This window comes from Manis pentadactyla, chromosome 11 (assembly GCF_030020395.1).
Source record: "Manis pentadactyla isolate mManPen7 chromosome 11, mManPen7.hap1, whole genome shotgun sequence".
Lineage (NCBI taxonomy): Eukaryota > Metazoa > Chordata > Mammalia > Pholidota > Manidae > Manis > Manis pentadactyla.
Window position 1 is genome coordinate 41571779 of NC_080029.1, and position 23339 is coordinate 41595117.

A 23339-nucleotide genomic window follows, 5' to 3' on the forward strand; every position below is an offset into this window, starting at 1 on the left:
AGAGAAATTCTGGTGAGTTTTTGGCTCTAGTCCCTCTTCCCAAGTATATTCCAAATTTCTTAAGAGTTGAGGCTTTTTACTTCTCTCTGTCTTATACACGGAACCTCAGCAAGGAACCTTCCACATAGTGATGTTTTAATACATGTTTATTGACTTATACTGTTCTTAAAAAAATCTTATATTTTGCCTCTGTATGTATTTTGAGTATTATGATGATGGTGAACTTTGAAGTGGAGTTAAGTCACATTCCGTTCTGCAAAGGATACATAAGAATTAAGGGTAGAATGAGTGGAGAAATAGTCCCGTCTTGTTTCTAGCCTTTTGTATCTGAGATGTTTGGAGAAGCAACACTGCCATCTTCTGGTAAATTCATGTCATCCTTCTTTTGGCTCTGAGGGCTCTCCTGCCTATCTGTACTTTGTGTTTTCATCAATACAGACCTAATTTGCTTTGAAGTTTTTCAAACTTTAAATCAAGTCTAAATACTATCTTATTTAAGACGGATGAAGATTAAAAGGCATGGAAATAAGGCCCTTGACTTGAACTTTTGCTGGAGAGCGATATGATTTTGATATTAAAGAGAATCTTACTCCAGGCCCACTGTGATGTCAGCTTTAAGACTTTACTACTAGTGATATTCTAGTAGATCTTTAACATGACCAAGAATGTTCTGGCCTTAGCGTTGGGGACAATGGGACTGGGTGGAGAGAGAATATGGTGAAAAATTCAGACAAGTTGTAGCAGTCATGGAAAAACATGGGCGAGCAAGCTGGTCAAACAGTCTGCGTGAGTGGTGAACAAGGAAACTTCCCACACTGTGTTTTCAGACTTAGAGCTCCCCTTATTTGTGTTGGAATGTTTTCATTTACATTACTTGAGCAGTTCCCTGGCAACTCATGTGGATTCATGGTTTTCTGAACTGAGCATATACTAGGTGTCAATAAGAGTTAGCTGCATGAATGAATGAGTGTGAAAATATCTTTGCTTTTATAATTCATCTCTGAAATACTTGGCTGGGACTGGTGCTGAAGAGTAAATAATTAATTTTCCTAATCTCTCTTACTGATTCCCAAATCCAAACTCAATAGGAACTGCTCATAAGGGAAGGAAAGTGCTCATGGATCAACCCTATTCTTTTTTCTTTCACTTGATGCCTTTAAGGAAACATTGAGGACACTGGAATAGAAACTAAGATTAATATCTTTTCAAGGGAATGCTGTAATCACTGGGGACTATCTGTCTATAGTAATATGCACTTTTGCCTTTGACTGGGCTACGTTATAATTCTGCCAAGAACAAAGTTAATTTGCAGAAAACTGAGAGCAATGCAAATATGTCAATAGACATACAAATACATTCTGTCCCGTGGAGCATTAATTGAACCTTCTCTTCTCCACCCCCTAAAAAGTACCAGTTTTGTTTCCATTTGCAAATTCATTTCAATATTCCTGATTTATAAATGTTTCTATTTTGGCTTCTCCTCTGAACTGGTTGTTAATGGAGCCTCACTCTCTCAATCACCAAGCAATAATTGTACTATGTCTATATAATGGGATCTCCTGTTGAGTTATTTGATTCTCTCATTTTTCCAGTTCCTTCATTTAGTTAATAAGTTAAATGAAAGCTTTGAGATTTATTTGTTCTATATTTGTATGAGAGTCATGGTTGTACTTTTTAAGAAAATTCACTATTTAGCTGACTATTAGAAAACAAGTTGAAGGAGGCCTCTTCGCACTTGGTTTCTATAGGAGTTGCCTCACAGGCAGTCCAAAGATTGGTTCCCTTGCTGTCTTTGAAGTAGAGGATGCGACTGAGAGTGACTGAGACTATCTGACACAGCTGACTGACTGACTGCTGGGTGGCGCTGTACTTGTCCCAGTGGTCCTGCCCCTGTGTGAATCATTTACGCAACTTCGCTGCTGGAAGTACCTGCAGAGCCCGCTGCCTGTTCTTTGGACTGTCCTTGGCTTTGCCGTGTTGGCTAAGTTTCACTCAACAGCTGGCATTGGCACTGATGAGATCTGCTTCATATTCTAGCCCTGCCACATACTAGTGTGGGATTTGGGGGAAGTTGCTAGACGTTTCTCAGCTGTAAAATAAGGCTGAGGTAAAGAGTTACTGAGATAATGCATACTGTGTCTGGGACATAAGTGCTCCCTGAATTTTACCTATTGCTATATGGAGAGAAAAACAGGCTGAGAACTGAAAGCCCTACTTTATCCCATGGCTTTGGGATCTGTAGCTATGTAGTAACACTATGGGAGTAATGTTTCAAGGTCATAGTGAACTCAGACTGGACCCATGTGAGACTGCATTGGACCAGAAGGATCCAGAGGGCTGGGCTGACTAGATCAGGCAATGTCTTGGAGCAAGCAGACACCTCTTAGCCTTTCAATTACTTGATTGTGGGAAAGTCCAAGGATAACCAAGGTAGAGCCCAGAGGTAAAAATGTGACAAGTGGCATGTGGCAGCCAAGGGCAGTGGCCATATTCTAGCTGCTATGGAAGTATTCCGATATTTAATAACTGGTATGGCCCTGCTGAGTAAAAACCAGTCCTGGAAGAGGGTGGATGAGCTGCATCAGGGTGGAGGTGACGTCTGCCCAGTCATTCCCAAGGGACACACTATACGAAAGGCCAGAGGCAACCAGATGATAAGTAAAGTACACTTTTTACTTGCCTTCTAATGGATTCTATGTGCGACAGAGCAGCTCACATGAAGTTCTTCAGTAATGGGCTGGTTCTACCATACCACCCCTTTAATACAGTTTCACCTACCAGTAGATGTTACTATTTAACCAGGACAGCAATAAAATAGAGGCTTCTTAAATATCATAGTGGCACAGGCTATGGACTCCTCAAAGTTGGCAATGATAGAAACCACATCCATTCACTCCCTTCTCCTCAACCAATAATTTCTATGCAATAGGAAGAGCTGATTCTGAAATACACTCTTTAGGCACAGAAGAAGGAATTCTGATACCAGTGAACCAATTTAGCTGAATTTTAATTTTAAAAATCTATAAAGGAAAGTTTGGAAAATCATGTGTATTTTTATTTGGGTTCCTTTGCAGTGTTATTGATGTTTAACTTCAAATATCCACTAGAGGGCATGAGAGGAATTGTTTGACTCATGATACTGAAAACATGATTTGAATAACAGAAAGGAAAAAGCAAATTGATATTATATATATTACAGCTTTTAGACAGGAAACAACAAATAACCTTTAAGCATCAACCTGAAATATACTGCAACCTTTACTTTTCTTATTTCCCATCTAGAGCCTTCATTTAAAATAAAATGATTGTCTCATTTCTCTAGAATGAGATCTTTATATTTATAAAAGACAAATGAAATAATTAAATACAATGTCAATAATTTTATTCAGATCTATTAGAGACACTTGAAAAATAGATGAAATTTTAGTACAGACACTATATTAAGCACTTGACAAATACTATAAATTTTTATAACAAGTGAGGTTTTTTATAAGAAACTGATTTTCTTATGTCCATTTTGCTGAAGTACAGAGAGTCTGCAAATTTCATAGCATTTCTCTGCTAGGTAGTCTTCATGATTTTTTACAAACTTTTGGCAAGTAAGAAATCAGTTTTCAGACAGGATCTAGAATCCTTCATTTAAATCATGAAATAACCAATCTAATCATTCATATTTCTCTATTTTGGATATGCTCTTTTTCTGTATTTTTCATAACCATATCCTGATTCCAGTTGATAATAATGTGTTTTTATTTTTTGCATTTCCTCTCTTGATTGGTTTCTCAGTACCTCTTCAAATTAACCGGGACTCTGGCATTTGTAAAGAAATCTGAAGTCCATTCTAGAGCGGCAACCTCTTTTTATTCTCTTTATGGCTTGGGGTTCCAGGGTTTCTCAGAAGTTTAAGGACCACCTGCATTAAAATACTGTGAAGATTTTTTTAATAGAGATTATTATATAGAGATTAATAATAGAGATTATTGGATCACAGCAAAGGTCAGTTGAATGAGAGACCTTGGGTTGAGGCCAAGAAGCTGGATCTTCATATCCTCCCCAGTTATTTCTCATACACCCTAAAAACTGATGCACTGGTGTAGACAATGAGAATGACTGGTGTTCAGGCAGCTTTTAGTGAACTTTAATTGTCAATGACTTGCCTTAGGCATTAGGCTATCTCCACTTCCACATGGTATCTGTTGGCCACTAAGCCAACCACACAAGTGGAAAAGCATGGCTTTAGGAAGCAGAAATACCTAGATGGTGATCACTTATTTAGCTTTAGTTTCCAACATCTGTAAGATAATACCTGCCTTGTGGTAATTTTTTAAGATAAATGGGATAATACAGGTTAAGCACTGTGCCTGGTCCATATTATAGCCTCAAATAATGTTAGGTGCTAGCAACTCATCATGCAATCCCATTTAATAGGTATAATACTCATACTTGCTATTTGAGAAAATAAATATCCTATAAAGTGAGATGCTTATAGAAAAAGCATATTATCATTTGCAAGAAACATGAATTCTAAAGAAAGTTCATGATTAGGTACATCTGGAAATAGTTTTCCCAATAAACTGATAGAAAAGTATGACATACTTCCTTTATTTAAAGGTTGCCGAATTCTGGAAGACAATTCTGCATGGTTCTCTCAAGTTTCTTCATGTCTTGGAAGAAAGGCATTGATTGCTTTTGGTTCTGTATTATCTTTCCAAGGATATTTGTATAGCACAAAAAGCCTTTGGAAATAAAAGGAGTATCTCCCTGGAGCAAAGGCAGACATGCTTATTGCCCCTTGTTAAAGATTCGAGTTCCCTAGACTCAGAGTTCCTGTTCTGAAATGCAAGAAGCTGTGTGCTGGTCCCTTCTGGGCTCATCTGTGTCATATCTGTGCAGCTTGGGAACAAGAACTGATGCAAATGTGCCGATGCTCGTGCTGCTTGCTATATTGTGGTAATCAAGTCCTTGGTCTCTGTTTCAGGAATGTGTGTTTTTTTGTTTTTTTTTGTTTTTTTGCCAGGACTGATGAAATCATAGCAGGCTAACGAATTGAATTTCAAGTAGGGTAAAGTCTTAGATTCTTTACAGTGCTTGAAACTGTATAAAAGTCGTTTAGTGCAAGTTACATTTTTTTTTTCTGAGCCCAAGTGCCTGTCTAATGAAATCAACAATGGCTACTAGAAGGGGAAGGTAACTGATCAAGATCACAGAGCTGGTTCAGAGCTAAGTCTGGAACTCTGGGCTCATAACCTCTAGCCCACTTCTCTTTTCTTCAGGCTTTGACTCTTGGCTAAATATCCCAGGTGAAGAATACACAAAGAGAACTTGATTTTATCAGGACAGTTAGACACGTTATCATGGAAAAGGAATGCTTTCTATTGGACCACTGGGACTTGAACAGTTATCCTTAAGCCATTTCCTCTAGCGACTTTTCCATGTAAAGATTGATGGAAATGCTGCTTTCGTGGTATTTTCAGAGACGATGCAAGTTCATGGATTGGCCAATGGCATGATGCGTGTATAAGGAAAGCAGAGTAGAAACTACATTGCCAACAAGCATTCAGATGGATGAATATGTGAGCTGTGCTTAAGATAGGAATTCTGGATTACAATGGAATCTAAGGTGATGGAATTCACAGCTAGTGGATGGAGAGAGGCTAGATTATGTTCAGTGTAGATGGCGGTGGGGTGCAAAATTGGGAGGCAAATATAAGAAATAATTCCATTCAAAATACTATTTATTCATAAGTTGTACAGTGCCTTTTGGTTAGTGAAAGAAAACCTTAAAAGCTTGGAAGTGAAAACAGCTGGGGAGTATTAAGCAATCACCAAGAGTTAGTAGACAAGAGGTTGGGATAGATTCTCAAAAACAAAGAACACTTGATTTAAAGTCCTGTCAGGAAACTTGGCTTTGTTTTGGACATTGCTATTTAGGTTTCAGAGTTCCAGTCAATAAAATACATGTGTATTCTTACTTTAGCATATAGTTTTCCCATGCCAGTAACATCCTCTGGGAGGACACAGGGAGTCTGTCCTTAGTTTAGTATATAGTTAGTTCGTCAGGCAGCTAGGGTCAAGCCTGAACAGACATGGAGAGTACAAATGGTACGAAGTGTCTCTTCTTAAATAGCTTACAATCCATGAGAGACAGATACATAAATGAATAACTACAGTAGAGTGAGATAGATGCGATAATATAAATATTTATGAGATGAAGAGATTCATAGGAGCATTAATTCTATGTTGAAGTAAAGAGTAATGAAACGCTTCACAGAAAAGGTGACATCTATGTCACTGGTAAATTTTTTGGTTCATTCTTTGAACATGATCTAAAATGGTCTGATTTCCCCAGTTAATAGCATGTCCTTAAAAAACATGAATTATCTCTGTGATATTATGACTTATAATAAGAAATATATATTTGGTCTTTACCCAACTTCTGGCACAGAGCTCCTAAAACCCCTGGTATTTCCTAAAACAATAAAGGTGGCTTTGGTTATGTCCATGAAGTGACTTTCGGAAAGCACCTGAGTGTGGGGTCTGGTTGCCAGGAGAAATGACCACGTGATCAAAGGGTTGGACCTGCCAGCCTTTGCCCTCCTTCAGCCTCTGGGGTAGGGACGGAGGCTGGAGGTGGAGCTCAATCATCAATGGCCAATGATTTAAACAATTTTGTCTATGTAATGAAACCTCCATAAAAACTCAATAGGACAGGTTCAGAGAGCTTCCAGGTTGCCGAACACGTGGAGATTCAGGGAGAGGTGCGCCTGGAGCGGCTGCGGAGGCTCTATGCCTTCTCCATCCCTTCTCCTGTGCATCTCTTTCATCTGCCTCTTCCTGACGTGTATCCTTTTATAATAAACCATTAATCTAGTGAGTAAAATGTTCTTGAGTTCTGTGAGCTACTCTAGCAAATTAAACCCGACGAAGGAGGGGGTCACGGTAACCTCTGATTTACAGTCAGCTGGTCAGAAGTCCAAGTAACAACCTGGATTTATAACCAGCCTCTGGGTGGGAGGAAACTAAACTGCCTTGTAGGACTGAGTCTTTAACCTGTGGGATCTCATGCTATCTCTTCATAAATCGCGTCTGAATTGAGTTGAATTATAGGGCACTCAGCTGGCGTCAGAACGTTGTTTGCTGTTAATGTGGGCAGACCCCCCTCACACACACACACATTGCAACTGAGTCCTGGAACAGTCTCTTTCTTCATTTTACCTAGTAGAAAAATAATTTAAAGGCCTTAGGAAGTGGTTTGCCTCTTTGAAATGTTTTCCAACTGCCTAGATATCATAAATCAGATCCTCTCTGCAAATGCTGTCAGAATTACTGAGTGATGGTGCAATAGCAGATTATGCATCATGATAATCTGCTTCTTGATTTTCATAACTAGTTGACAGTCATAACTGTCTGTCTGGCTGAGGACCAGTTCACTGACTGACTTCGGACATGAGCTGAGCTTAACAGGTTCACTACTGAGGCCTGGTGACAGTGAAGATGCTGCAACATCGCTCAGACCTGTGGACCTGAAGACTCACCTCATGGGTACCTCTGATCCCAGTGACAAATATTAATTTGGGTTCCACTGGAACTTAACAGTTGCTAGCTTTCCTGGACATTTAAACTTCATCTACCAGTTCTTTGTGACTTCAAGCTTAGCAGGAACCAAAAGAGACAGTGGTGCATGTTTCAAGTAGAAGGCAGCCTCGGGCTTTTGTATTAACTATGGTTTGTATTATTTCTCATTCTCTTACAGATTAATACTACACATAACATACTTTGATTAAATTTCTACTGTATCATTTTGAAGTTAAGAAAAGACAAATAACTGTTGCTTAAAATTGCTTCTCCAAGTAACTTTTAATTCTCATCAAGAGAGACTGTATGCTTGGGAGATTAGTCTACTGGTTAATTCTAGTTACTGTATTCATATGTGCTGTAAATGTCACAGTGATTGACTCCTAACCAGGGCATCTCCTCTCCCAGAGGACTGCCCAAGACAGTCCTATTGGTTCACAAAGTTTTCCTTTTCCTCTCTCTTCTCTTCTCCTCTCCTTTTCTCTGCACTCCCTTCCCTTCCCTTGCTGTGCTATCTGAATCCCCATTCCCTTTGGTTTCCTTTAATTATTCACAATTTCCTTCTGAATGCCATCAGGGTTTGGGGAGAGAAAGTTCGGGAAATTCAAAGTCTGTGGGAGGAAGAGTGTACATTGGACATCTGACTTCCTGTGTGCTTTCTGCAGACTCCCCTCCTAATAGGGAGGACGTTGTGCCTATGTCTGAATGTGGGAGGTGCCCCGTGGCTCTGATCTCACTTGAGTCACCATCTATAACCACTCTCTTTTCTCTTGGACTTCACTGGAGTCTGAACTTTTCAGCTTTTAATTGTTCGCTTTTTTTTTTTCTTCCTTCATCGTCAGCCCCGAGGAACTCTGAGTCCTCTTTAGAACTGCAGTTTTGGCTGCTCATTCTTTGTTACCTTTGGGGGCTCTGATTTCAATACATGGTTCTGTTGAATTTTCCTTTTTCTAATATAAAATTGCTCATACACTTGGGTTCCTTTTAAGAACACCCTGAGTTTCTGGCAGACTTTTTCTCCACTGAAGTGCTGGGAGAGAAATGGCCCTCAGTCACCAATATCCTGGGCAGAAGGTGCATGCCTGCTGTCAGGTGACCCTAGCCTTCCTCCGCTCTGCTTGGGCTTTAATTTTTTATCTGGTACTCTGTCTCCCGTCACGTGGGTAAGCAGTCGTGGTCTCCCGTGTAACTTCTCCTATCTGTAACTAGATAGATAAAGTTGCCCGATTTCATGCCTTCAGAAAATTTCTCTTCTGCCTTTTTATGACAAGAAGTGTCTTTTTGCGTTTCCCAGGTTTCTCTCTTTATGAGCCAGGCTGAGAGATAAAGACTCTTCCGTCATTTCAGTGGCCCCCACAGCCCGGTGTGGGAGAGGGAGTTGAAAGACAGTGACAGAGGAGACCTCAGCAGCCCAGGTCCTTCTCCTGGTCCCTAGTGATGACGACTCTGATGCCACCATCCCACTGCCATCAGCCTTTCAGTAAGTTTGGCTGTAAAGAGTGAGCAGATGCCAGAGTGGGTGCAGAGTTAGCGAATAATACAAGGAGGAGGGTTGGAATTTATCTGTCAGCTGGGAGAATCCACTAGAGAGGGAGAAGCTGAAGACAGGAAAACCCCATCAAAAGGGTTGAGCCCCTACCTCAGGCATCAACCTGATCTAGCAGGTAACACACCTAACTTCCTCCCCTGCCATACAGCAATTGATCTCTTACCCATATCTATAACTTTACTACTACTATTGGGGTGACTTTAGGCAGTTACTGGAGATTATGGGGTGGCAGATTAAATGTCTCCATCCACTCCATAGTGCCACCATTGAAATTCCTTCTCTGCTAAGGACTTTGGTACCCATCCCCTCCCTGACCTGACTCCTGCCATCATCGCTGCTCATGCAGATAGCCCATGTGACACCAGGATGTCTTAGTTCCCTGCCACTCATATCTGTCCTCAGCCACCCCTCCCATGCACTTGTGTGCAAGACTCTGATTGGGTGGTCAAGTTCCCGAATACCTCTCACTCGCTTTGCTCCAGTCTTGTTGAAAATCTTTCTGCTACTCTGAGCCATGTTGCTTCCCAGCTTAAGACAACACTTGAAGGAACACATACATCCCTATGTCTGAAACACTTCTTCCTCCAAACACCAATCCCAGCTATTTATCTACCTTCTGCTTACTCATCCATTAAGTTTTAGTTTAAGCAGTGCTTTCTCAGGAAAGCCTTCCCTGACCCAGATGACAAGGTGGGGCCTCTCTGTTTTACATTTCAAGGCACTGAACATTTTCCATTGTAGCTTAGCTCACAGCTTCAAGGATTTAGTTCAATGGAATAATGGCTGGTGTACAGTGTACTCAGCAAATATTTGTTTAATGAACAAATGAATCAATGAATGAATGGAGAATCTGAAGTTACAAGAGAAATGTTGTGTTAACATTAATACAACCCCTCACTTTTATTCACATTCCATTAGTTTTAGGTGCATGCATTTGTGTATATGCATATGTTTAGTTTTGTGCAATTTTATCACCTGTGTATATTTGTGTGGCCACCACCACAGTCAAGAAGCAGCATAGTTCCATCACAAGGACCCATCATTCCATCCTTTCACAGCAACTATCATCTTCCTACCTCCTTTACTCCTTTCAACCACTAGTAACCACTAATCTGTTCTCCATCTCTCTTTTCTGTATTTCAAGAATGCTATATCAATGGAATCATACAGTATACAAACTCCTGAGACTACAAAGAAAGCTGCTATGAACATTTGTGTACAGAGCTGGTGTGAGCCTGTGTTTTAATTTTTCTGGGATAACTGCCTAAACGTAAAATTGCCGAGTCAGGTGGTAAGCACACATTTAGTTTTTCAAGAAACTACTCAATCACAGATATATTTATATATATTTATATATGTTTAATATTTTATTTAATGTTGCTAGTATTGTATTGTATAACAATAAAATTGTACTGTATGTACTCTTTTGGACTTTGCTTTTTCACTAAACATTAGATTTCCAAGATTCCTCCATATTGGTGCATGTAACTATAGTTTCATTTTCATCGCTGTGTACATATTTCACTTCATGTCTACATCACATTATCCGATCAGTGGTAGAACAAGCTGTACTGTTTTATGAACAAAGTGTGCCATTTTATAAACTTAAACATCCTTTAAGTGTTCACACGCACAGTTTATTTGGGCATATTCCTAAGAATGGAGTTTCTGAGTGTTGAGGAATTTGAATGTTCAGTTTCCAGATGAAAGGCTGTATTTATTTCCTAGGGATCCTCTAACGAGTGACCACAAATATAGTGACTTAAAATAATGGGAATTTATTCTCTCACAGTTCTCACACAGGAGGCCAGAGCCCGAAATCAAGGCGTCAGCAGTGTTGGCTTCTGGAGGCTCTGAAGGAAAATCTCTTCCATGCCTTTCTCCCAGCTTCTGGTGGCTGCCAGCCATCCTGGGTGTTCCCTGACTCAGACACACATCACTCCAATCTCTGCCTCCATTTTCACATGACATGCTCCTGTGTGTGTGTCAGGAATTATTATGGAACAAAAACCTAGAAGTGGTAGAAAGGGTATGATCCAAAAATAGGAAAGTGGGGATGGAGGAGGACACTTTACACAGTGTACCATGACTTACAAAATGCTCACATTATCTGAAAGGATCCCGCTGTGCCTTCCACATTATCTTTATTGCTATGACTGAAAGCTAGGAAATTTCCAAGGTTGGTTTAGATCCCAGGTTGTCAGAGCTTAAATCTGAGATTTTTACAAGACTTGGGTTGGATAACTTCCATGTCCATGAAACTTAGACCTGTCTTGCTGGATTGCCATCTGGGTATTTTAATACATGAAATGTCTTGTGATATTAACTGTTCAAAATAGATTTTGCCCATTTTACCCCCTTGGGTTTTAAGTCTAAACTCTTTCGATTCTGTTTGCTGACAGTTCTGAAAGCAATTGCCCTCTGCTCACTTTATACTGAAAATGGTGATGACATGAAACTGAGACCATACCAGGGATAGCATGGAACTAGAGCTTCCCTGCTTGAAGGACTTGCTTTTCACAGATTTTCCATGGATGATACTTCTAAATTTCCTCAACAAGGACCTGATTTATCTCACAGCTACTGCCACATATGTGATTCATTCTGTATTTCCTGAACATACTTCCTGTTGCCAGGTAGGTGAGGGACAAACCCAGCTGCCAACTTTCAAGAATTTCTCCAGTTTCCTCCAAAACACTAGTCTTCAAATGATCAGGTTCTACTAGTTCAGTGAATTTCTGCCTACCGCTACTACTTAAAATATATTATTTAAACATATTTTTGCAAACTATTATAGAATACACAATATAATTTCACGTATTCAAATTTTAAATGATGTTAACAAAATATTCAAACATTTCTGAAGTCTTTATAGGAAAAACCCTGGTTTCTCCTACCTCAGAGACAGGCACTGATGCAACCCTAATGATATGGAAGGACCACATGGTTGGGATTTTCCTGTCTGGCTTTGGGCCCAGGTATTTCTTGCTTTAAAAAAAAAAATACTTGAAAAGAACTTATTTACTTTTACTTGCAGAAAGTACAGAAACTTCTATTAATAGAGCTTATAAGATGTTCTCTTAGGAACATCTAAAAATTTTTATTTTATTAACCATGGTATCAAGTGGCCTGAGATCCAGACAGGGTCTCTCCCTCCCTCCTTTGCTCCCTGCTGTCTTGTTATGATTTGCTTCATGGTAGTATTTCCATGTTTTTAGTTTATTGGGACTTGGAGGGAACAGAAAGCCAAAAGTTATGCCTATTTTATCTTAAACCTGAAGTTGATTTTTTAGAGGATTTTAAATAACATATGTATGCTTTCATTTCTATCCCATTGAGTTAGTCAGTATTTCCAGCCTTCTCTGTATGAATGGGACATTAGCTTACCATCCTTGGCCTTCCCTCCCCAGGCTTTCCTTTTACCTGCTGGGAGTGATGTCTTTATATTGATAATATACCAGCATTAAAATTTTACATAATTTAAATCTTATATTAAGTATTTAATATTATTTAATATATATTAAAGTTTTAAATTAAGTATTTAAATTTTTTAATTAAGTAATTAATTTTATATTAAAATTTTGTATTGTAAGTCTCCACAGATGTGCACATCATTTGGAAAGGAAAAAAAGAGGCAATGATTGGTGAAGTAAGAAGAGACTGGATTGTTTGTCAGGAAACCTGGCTCTGTTTCTTCTGCTTATTTCTACATGTGCTTTCTTGCCCCATTACCTGGCTGTTTTCTATTCATCTCTCAGGACTAAACTGAACTGCATTTCTTTAACTCTGAATTCTGCTTTCATAGTAATTGGTTCTTCCATAGAGTACCCACTGCACACCATCTACAGGGCACCCACCGCACACCATCCATGGGGCACCCACTGCACCCTGTCCACGGGGCAGCCACCACAAACCATCTACAGGGCACCCACTGCACACCATCCATGGGGCACCCACTGTACCCTGTCCATGGGGCACCCACCACACAATCTATAAGGCACCCACTGTACACTGCCATTCGTATTTTTTGTGCTTAGTTATATCTGTCCCTCTCATTAACCTGCAAACCTCGTGAAAGACAGGATCCTGTCTAATTAGTTCACTAATGTAAACAGCTCCTAGCTTAGTGTTCAGCATCCAAAAAAATATGTATTGAATGAATTACCTGGGTCATTTTAAACTGAGACTTGGAATATTAATGGGACTTAACTTGGCAAAAGGGTTGATATTGAGATAACTGTGGCTGATGCACCAACATTTAAACCACCCCCTTGGCTACTGTGTCACAGCAGTCCAGTCTGAGAAATTGGCTTCTGCTTCCAGGATACATGCTAATTAGCCAAAGCACTACAGCAATCCCATGCCCTTGTCACGTAAGGCATGCCTCTGGTGACAATTTTTTCAGCAACAGAGAACCCATGACCTGAACTGGCCAAATCGAGGGGAAGGAACTTCCCATCATTGGGGAGCTACATTCACACTCAGGCGGGCTTGGAAAGGAAGCCTGTTACCGTGTCATACTGGCAGCCCTCTTACATTGATGGGGGTTTACAGGATTTTAAAGAATTGTGTGATATAAGTTTATTCTGTGACATTTTCCTCATTAAAGGTGTTTTAAATCGATTGAGATACATCAGTATTTCATGAGAAATAAATAGACATGATCTGACACTTAACACCCATTAAAAAAATCTAACATAAAAATAATAAGGATTATTGCATTCTTCATATAGCTTATGTCTTACTAGTTTTAATTCGACTGCCTATTTTTTTCTCAGTTACATACATTAATGATATTTGTTACTGTTTTTGAATGGGAAGAGTGTCTATTTTCTGTTTCTTAGTGATATTTAGGTCCTCTTTTTTTGGTTCTTCAAGAAAATACTTCATGCTGAATTTGAATAGTAATCGAGGGTCGGATCCAGAAGGTGGTGAGCAATTATAGATCTCTCTAATTTTGAGAGCCTGAGATATGAATCTCTCTATCTAAGTGCTCAGCTCAGTTTCCATGAGAAGTGTGTGTGGTAACCATTCTGGCAACTTGGGGGTGACCACAGAGGCTATGCACAATTTCCATCTACTGTCGGAACACTAAAACTAGCTCTCATTCCAGAAAAGCCTTTGCAATAAGCTGTAGTCCAATGTTGTCACCTTCAGCCTCCAGTTATCGACTGTGTGGTCTATCAAACACTGACTCCTGCACCTCAGATGGTATCTACTGGCCCCAAAGTGCCAAACTATCTCAAGGACAAATGGTCCAAATTATGTGATAAAAATCAGACTGAGGGAATCCAGGACATGAACCAAGCTGGCCCAAGGACTGCATATATTGTTTCCTGGCCCAGAGGATGAAACAGAGGCTGTGGGTGGGACAGCAGAGAGCACAAAGAACCTGGGCATATATGAGAGTATCTATGAGACACTGCGTCAGCAAGTCCTGATACCTAACCTGTCTCAGAGAAGCAGGGAAAGAAAGTATGTTTCAGAGGGAACTAGTGAGGAAGGGCCACATATTTGAGGAACAGGAAGAAGACTGGTGTGGTTGGATTATTAACCTGGGGAAAAGTTTCCTGAGATGAAACTAGAATGGTAAAGAAAAATCAAATCAAAATGGGCTTGTAGTCATAATCATTTAGAACGCAATCTTTAGAAAGAGCAAACCTGGGCTCAAATCTCAGCTGTCTGATTTCCAGATGAGTAACCTAGGGAACATTACTTAATCTCCTCTCTAAACCCCTATTTCCTCCCCTGTAAATGAATGGCATCATAATAGCTTCTTCATGGTGTTCTTGGGAAGAATAAATGAAATATTGCAATGAACTTAGAGTTTGATAAATGAACCAAACAAATAAAATAAAAAGCTGTTATAGTTGCTATTGTTAGTATTATTTTGGGGCAGAATTAATGTAAGATGATATTAACTATGATGATTTTGGACTCTCTAAGAATTTAAGCACAGATCATGGTCAAATTTCCATTTTACAAAGCTTCTTCAAATTGCAAAGTAGATAATCCATCAGAGAGGGGCATGTGTAGAGGGAGGGCGATCAGACAGGAGAGGCTATTGCATATTCTTGGCAAAGATGTTGAAATTTTGGATTAAGGTAGAGGCAGTAAAGATGGAGGAAAATACATGGATTAGAATTAATTAGGAGGCAGAATTGTCAGCATGTGATTGATAATTGAGTATGAGGGGTAAGTAGAGGGAAGATATATAGATGACTCCAAAAGTTCAGGCTTAGTTCATTTATCAAGCCAGTAGTCCTACAGGCGAAACAGGTTGTCTCTTAGTGCCTGGGGGTATAGTGGGAGGGAGTATACAACTAGTTTTGGACTTGATGAATTTAGGTTACCTGTGCATCCAGGGAGAGAAACTTTGCAGTTTTGTTAGGTAGAAAGAGAGACATGAGCATCTGGGGAAGGGGAAGATAAGGTTCAAGGAAAAAAATTGCCCAAACTCTACCCATTTAGGCAGTCCCACATGAAGACAACAAAGTCTTTGCAGGGAGACAATTTCCTTGCCTATTGGGACCAGGCCAAATGGGTCCCAACTAGATCTCAATGTGGGTACAATTGAACAAAATTAAGAAATGGCCAAACCACACCTCCTCATGGGAGAGGACACACACACACTGAGAGGGGTGGCTGTATAGATGGACCTGTCAATCAAATGACCCCACCTTGTCAATCAAAGAGGCACCTCCTAATCAGAATGTAATATAAAGGCCTCCCACCTCTGTCTGCCTTGACTCTGGCCCACTCCCACCTTGGAGTGTACTCAAATAAATACTACTTTCGCTCTGCTTCACTATTGTGTCTCTGACTTTCAATTATTTGTTTTGGTGGGAACAAGAACCAAGGAGAACAAACTCAACCTGCAACAGTTGAATATATAAATCGCCTTTAGAGGAGAGGTCTGGTTGAGAGATATAACTTTGATTGTCAACATATAATGGTTACTGGAATCAAGGGGGTGGATGAAAAAAATTGGGAAGAGAAAGATGAACAGACCTGAGAGGAAATCCAAAGATTAAAAGCCAGTCAGTGAGTCAGAAACAATGAGTTTGATTGCAAATAGTTGGACCAACCCAACCTGGCTTGAACAATAAAGGGTTATGAAATGAGGAAACCCCGGGGCAACATGGGCATCAGAGCTGGTTAGACTCAGCAGTTTAATCATGTTATCAAGTTCTCAATCTCTTTCCACTCCTGGGCACTACCTTTTGTGGTGTTCGCTTCCTTCTAAGGCTGACTCCCTTAGGGAGTTGCAGGATGGCTGCCTACAGTTTCCAGGGCCACATGCTTCCTTCACCACTCTGTGAATGGGGAGTGGGTCTTTTATTTTTCTCAGAGAAGGAATAAACTTTTCCCTCTGAGGTCCCTATTAAAAGCCTCCCTTTCTTAGGTGAGAATTGGGTTACATGCCCATCTCAGAACCAAAATTTGGTAGACTCAGAATGGGATTCTGATGATTAACCTGAACCACATAAAACCCACACAAATGCTGAAAGTGGAGTCAAGTGTTCCACCACTCACTGGCTGTGAGCCTGAGGCCTGAGGCCCGAGTCCCTGGACAACACACGTTTAGCTATCGAAATAAAGGACCCTGGCTATTGAGGAGGTAGTTGCAGTCCCCACTAGGCCCAAGCAGGGAAACAGACGGAGAGATGGCTTAAAGATTCTGAGAAAATTAGGAGATGACAATGGGTAGAAGTAGAAAAGTTTCAGCTGTGGACAATATTCTGTGCATGACTCTCATCATGATCTGCTCAAGTGGGGTGGTGTCAAAGGTTGACTGGAGATGAGGTAAGTCAGAACAGAGAGACCTGGTCACTAAGAGAGCATTTTTAGATGTTGAAGTCTTCCAAGATGATGTCAGAAAACACATACAAAGATTTCAAGTGCCTATGGCCAAGGCTGGCCTTGAATAACACAACAGTAATGAAAAGATCACTGAATCCAAAGGCCAGAGAGCTAAGTTTTCATTCCATCACAGTCACTGGCTGCTGAGGAGCAGCGGGCAAGTAGCTTAAAGCCTCTCCTTTAGTTTGCTCACGAAACATGAGGGAATGATCAGCACGATCCTTCGGATCCTTTCCGAGTGTAAAGATGTTGGCTATTCCATGACTTCAGTGGGGTCTGAGTGAACCACACTCCTCCCTCAAGTTCTGGGCAGATTTAGAAATAGAGGTAGGAGTAAGAAGCCAAAATACCAGCTTGACTATTGGTCTGGAGAATGCAGCTGGAGCAGGGGCTAGAAGATGGTTCTTGTCCCCATGCTCCGAATTGCATTTACTAACCTGGTCCTGGCATGGCAACTGGAAAAGCAGTGGCCTTTACCAGCAGGGACAGACCCTTTCCTGGCAGGCTTACCGCATGGAGGACAGGTGGGCACAGCAGCTATGGAGGCCATCTCCCTAGACAGAGGCCAGAGAGAGAAAGGCCACATGTGGGCAGTGGTCGCTGCCACACTGGTGCCTGTCGGATAGAGGACAGGTCTGCTCACTAGTTTGGGTTACATTCCCTCCCTCGGGAGAATGAATGGAGGAAAGGAAGGTGAGAGGTTTCTCTCCAACACCACCAGTTTAATGTAAGTGTCTGTTTGATTGTTTGAGGCAGGAACTTGGGGAAAAGAGGAAATGTTTCCTCTGTACAATACTCAGACTAACAAAAGTAGATAGTTTTAAATTGCATCTATGATATCAATAATACCTTAATAAAAAATTTAAAAAATAAAATAAAATAAATTATATCTATGAAGTTGAACATGTGTGTAAGAGACAAGCAGAATTAACATGGAAAAAAGTTCCCTGAGTGATGATATAACTCCAGGAATATTTTTCCATAGTCTTCCAAATGTTCCATTTGTATCTTGGACTCAAATCAGAATTATGAGGTTTCTAAGCAACATAACAAGAGACAATAAAGAGGCCTTGAGTCATTTTAAAATAAATTAAAATGAACTGATTCCCTGTCACTCTAGCTCTATCCAGATCAGCTGAGGTGTGGATCGAATTTCTGATGACCCACTTCAATGATGTCAGCAACTGCAACACTCATGATAAAAACTGGGTAGCAAGCCAGTGAGAAAAACGCAGTTATGAGTGCTCAGTATGGCTTTCTGGCCACTACCTCCCTTACACGATATTCTTTAAACTGACATCTTTGCTACTCCTGGTTCTGAGATTGTCATAGGGGGGCCCCAGAAAGCAGCTAGTCAAATGGACCACAAATCCTAGAACAGGAGCAGCTACCTCTTAATATAGGCCTGGCCTTGTGCATCAAGGTAGGCAGGCACTTTCATGGTGACAATAGAGGGATGCAGGAAGAGTTTCATTTTCTTTTAGAACATCTTCCCTGTTGAGATTTCTGTAAGTCCATCATCTGATGATCATGTGGGGGAGTTGAAGGTAGGTTAAAACACTGCTTGAGGAATGCTGATTTAAATTTGACTTTGGTATGTGGAGAAGTTAAATATATATTAGGTTGTTAACAATCTCTAAAACCTTTGAGCGATTGATTAGCCTTAGCAAACCCCATTCCCCAGGGCGACCAGCTGAGAGCAGGTTCATCTGAGCAAGGGGCAGCACACATGCCTGTGAATGGCTGGGGCACTGGAGCGGAGGAAGCGGGTGGGGAGCAAGGGTTAGAATGACAGCGGCGAGGAAGGAAGCGCCATAGGGAAACCGGCAGGTGGGGTTCTGGCCAGAGAGGGAAATGGTGCTGCTGGGGGAGACTGGAGGACATTGGTGATTACCTCCACTCTTCAACCTCTGTGTAAGCTTAGCTTTGCCCCCTCCCAAACCTCAGAAGAACATTGTGCCCACCCACGGCAGAGATGGACAGCTGGAAATTCTGTTCTGTCTTCCAGCAGCAGTCTACGCCTACCCCAGGGCTGACCTCAGTACCGGTCAGAGGCCCAAATTGGACATACATCCCCAGACACATAGACACAGACACATATGCATGCACACACACAGAGGAACACCCATGATAACAAGTTAACTAGAAGTAACAATGATCCCAATTTAGAAGGATCCTTGTATATAGAATAGAAGCTCCCAAGTGGAAAACATGCCAGTGGATGGCCATTGATTGATTTCAGAATCCAAGTATGAATAATTCTTCTTTACTAAAATCAGTGCATAATCCTCACCTGGCACTCCCTTCTGACCACAGTTTGGGGAAGCCACCCTGTTACTGTGTTCTACGAAGTGCTGCCCTTTGGAGAGAACAGAGAGGCCTGGGAAACTGGAAAACCCTAGCTAACTGGAGTTCCAGTCACTAGAGCTCTCACATGGATTTTTCTGTTGTTTTTGAAAAACTACAAAAGAATCATTGACACATAGATATGAGCATTAAAAATATTTCCACAGTAAGTGCAAAACTGCTGGGTGTGAATTACAGATGAGCATGCAACATGATTTCTGTGTGATGGAATTGGGAGGCATGAATCCCTGTCTTTAACACTTCTTTTCAGAGAACAGTCTAGGCTCTGCTGGGAGAGGGCAGGGGCAGCAAGGCCAGACTAATCCCCATAGTTCACTTAAGCATGACCCAGAGGCAGTGTGTATATATATCATATTAAATTCCTTTTTAAAATTATTATTGAATATTAAATTACTAAATCAGTTTACTGAGGCAGGAAAAATGGGCTCACTGAGTCTAATGATTTTATAAAACATTCTCCAGCTTTCTGTGTAAAGTTACAATGTATGTGTGTATATATATACACACACACATATAGTATTCTCTAGATAATGCTGAGGTAACAATGGTATTCTATTCTCCAAGTATTTCAGCTAATTGTCATTTTATTGGACAAACACAATATTTCTTTTATTTGATTTAGCATTATTGCAGTATGATTTACTCATTTTTAGGACACTGGGAAGTCTTAGGAGACTAAACTGCAGGTTGCAGAGAGAAAATGGTGGTGTTGAATTTCAGTGTGACACTTAATTTTCTGAGTTATTCAATCTCATCTTTCAAATCATCACTCTTTGGATGACTCCTGCAGGAAATCAAATCTCTTTGCCTCAGTTCAGTTTGTATTTTACTCAATGCAATGATCTTAGTCCCATGTAGTCCTACTCCCAGACCAGCCCATGTTGCAGTGTGTTTTTAATGAACTTGTTTAACAAGTAAGGTCCTGGCTGTGCTGCAGCATTTTCTGTTAGAATCTAAGTTCTCTAGAGCACACAGATCAGGTTTTACCCCAGTATTTTGGGTTGCCTTCCAACTCTTTTTATTTTGGAAATTTTACATTTACTTAATTCTATTGAAAATGCTTTAGGAAAGCAGTCAGAGGTCTTGTAGCCACTGGCAGAAATTGTGGAAGCCTAATTCATTGAAACATTTACATATGTTTTCTCTCTGAGTTTTCCCTTTTCTCCAATTCGCTATGATGACCTGGACCTACTGGAAGTGCACCTCAGAGATCTTTGTAAGAGGGAAAACACAGGCACCAGAAGCTTTTGTCTTTACAAAAATTCAAGCCCAATGATAGATGATGAGGGGTGTCCAGGGATAGGGAGGGGAAAGAGAAGGTTCTCCAGAGAGCAAGGTGGGGGACATCCAGGGAAAATTACTGGGGATTGGGAAGGGATGAATGGCTGCGGGTCCTGCACAGTCCTTCCTCTCTGTCTGCCTGTAAGATGGAGTTCTCAGGGAACTGGAATCTGGTCCAGAGAAGTAGCCACAAATGGGGTTGCCTGCATGGTACAGTGAGGGAGGCAGGGCCCAGACGGTTGACCTACATTTAAAGACTCTCCACTGTTGTGACAGGTTGTGGAACAGGTGTAAAGAGGAGATCTTCTGGCAGGTCTCCCTTTACTCATGGCCCTGGCTCTTATTCCCCACCCACCTCCCATGCTGCAGACAGCCTTCTGGTTACTGAAATCTTGCTCTGCCTTCACGGCCAGTTCAAGTCCTATCTTCTCTGCTATTTCCATCCACACTGGTCTACTTCTGCTCATCCTCAGAACTCCTCCCACACTTACAGAGTGTCCCACACAGAGAAGACTTGATGCTCTGTTGTCCTAAAGTCTTCACCTATTCATTCATCCCACATATATTTATTGAACTGCTGATGTGCCAGGCTGTTGCGCACACATGGTAAAGGACCTTGCCCTCAGGGCGTTCACATTGCATGGGCGGGGACAGAATGACAGCTCCTGCTCTTCAGTGTGCGCCAGGCTCTTGTCCCAATCTACTTATCAGTATGAGAAGGGAGGTGCCATGGAACACTGAGGTGGGCACAGCTCTCAGACCACGCTTTGAGGAGAGGTGCTACATCACAAACTCTTCAGAATATACTGGAATATCTAAGCACACTAGGTAATTAAGGAAAAATGGTCCATGGATATCAGGCAGGATCCTATAACCCCCCAATCTCAGGCACAGTGAGATCTCAGATTTTTTCCATTCTAAAATTTGTATTTTGTTGTTATTAGCTCTAAAGGCATATGCATATAAATACTAACTTTTGGTGTATTTCCTTTGATCTTAGAGTTGATTTTAGAATGATCTTGCAGCCGAGTAAAGAGGCTATTGGTGATTTCTGAGGTGCTCATAGAACAGATGAACCTCCATGTTCAAGACTATATTTTTTGCTCCAGCTTGCATATGTCCAGTTGGTTAAAGGAAATTTTTTATACTCAGGAGTCAGGAGTTATCAGATCCATTGTGACTAAATATCATCCAGGCCTAAGTGAGATGTTGGTTTGAAAATCTGTCTTCCCTGCCAATAAAAAGATAAAAACATGGAAGTAAGGCAAATTAAGAGTGGGTGGTCTTTTTTTGAATTACTGGCATTGTAAGTAAATAAATAAATAAATTCCCACAATATTGAAAGCCAAATGTGTCCTTGGGGAGAGGGGTTTTGGATCCACGTGGAATAGTGAAATTAGAGCAGTAACTTGATGATTTCTAAGAAAAACAATTATCTTCTATTTGGTGTTAGAAGCACTTGGTTCAGACCATTACTTAGGGACCATTTTTTCTGTTGATGATTATCATTTTGTGAGGCAGAGAGCTCAACCATGGAATTAGGAAGTGTCTTATTTATTTTTCTTACAATGGTGTGTCAAGGGTAAAGAAAGAAAAGTCTGGAAGAAGCAGAGTAGTGGGAAGGAGATGTTTGTAATTATGGATCTCCAGTAGACCCTAGAGGGATGCCAGATCTTACTAGCAATTGAGAGGAAACCTGGCTGAGTAGATATGTGGTTGGTATAGGATCTGTTCTTGCCAATGCCACTGAAGCTTTAGAGAGGAAAATTAAGGCTTTCAAAGCTTCATTGCAAGTTGGCATGTAGTATTTTGTTTTAAAAAGGGAGAGGGAAGCTAATGTACAAAAAGACTCTCTTTTCCTTTGTGCCTGCATTTTATGTTATAGAAAGTTTCCCACTAAGGAAATAAAGCTGGGATTGACTTCACATTAGAAAAAGTCAGTATTTCGAGGCTATGTGCAAAAAAAGGAGATTTTTATCCTCTCTTGGAAAGCTGACCCAGGACAAACTGCATCCTTTAGACACAGTCACACACCAGGAGAAAGGGCCCTAAAAGGACAAGGAAGGACAGTTCTCTTACACCAATTATATTCCAGCCTCATTTAATAAGTTTTATAGCCACATTTTGAGGATCCTTAAATTTATTTGGCTTATGCAGATTAAACCACATTAGAGAATTCATGGGACCCCCATTTTCAAAGTGTTATCCCATCAGGTGTTTTTAATTTTTCTCTGTGATCATTTGACTCAGAGGGACATACTTTTTAGATTTTTATTTCTCAAGTTATTTATACACTTGAAAATGTCCTTTGACAGGGACAAAAGTGGAGGGAGGAAGTGCCAGGTTCCCTTTAAATAGGATAAATGATAGGCTGATGCAGCAGAGCCCAGGAAATGGCAGCCAATCTAGAATGTGCCATCCTTTCCTGGCATCATTTTGCTAGGTTTTCCATAGGAAATCTTGTCACTCTTCTATTTCTGCTGAATGGCCTGATGATTCCATAATCTTTGTAGATTGCCCACAGATGCTGCTCCTATTTCAGCCAAAAGCCATCATTTAAGTTTACGATGGTAATGGCTGAGAACTAACTTCCAAAAATTGAACTAGATAAACAATAATTGTTAGAATAAGAACAGACAATATTAATGAAGAACAATGTGAGTCACAAAGCACAGAGATAAGTTAAGTTTTGTGAATAGCATTT

General features: G+C 40.6%; 1 pseudogene; it reads right to left on the minus strand.

Annotated features, from left to right (window-relative positions):
- Positions 1-13858: 13858 nt before the first annotated feature.
- On the minus strand, positions 13859-14524 carry LOC130679649 (metalloendopeptidase OMA1, mitochondrial-like; annotated as a pseudogene).
- Positions 14525-23339: the final 8815 nt, after the last annotated feature.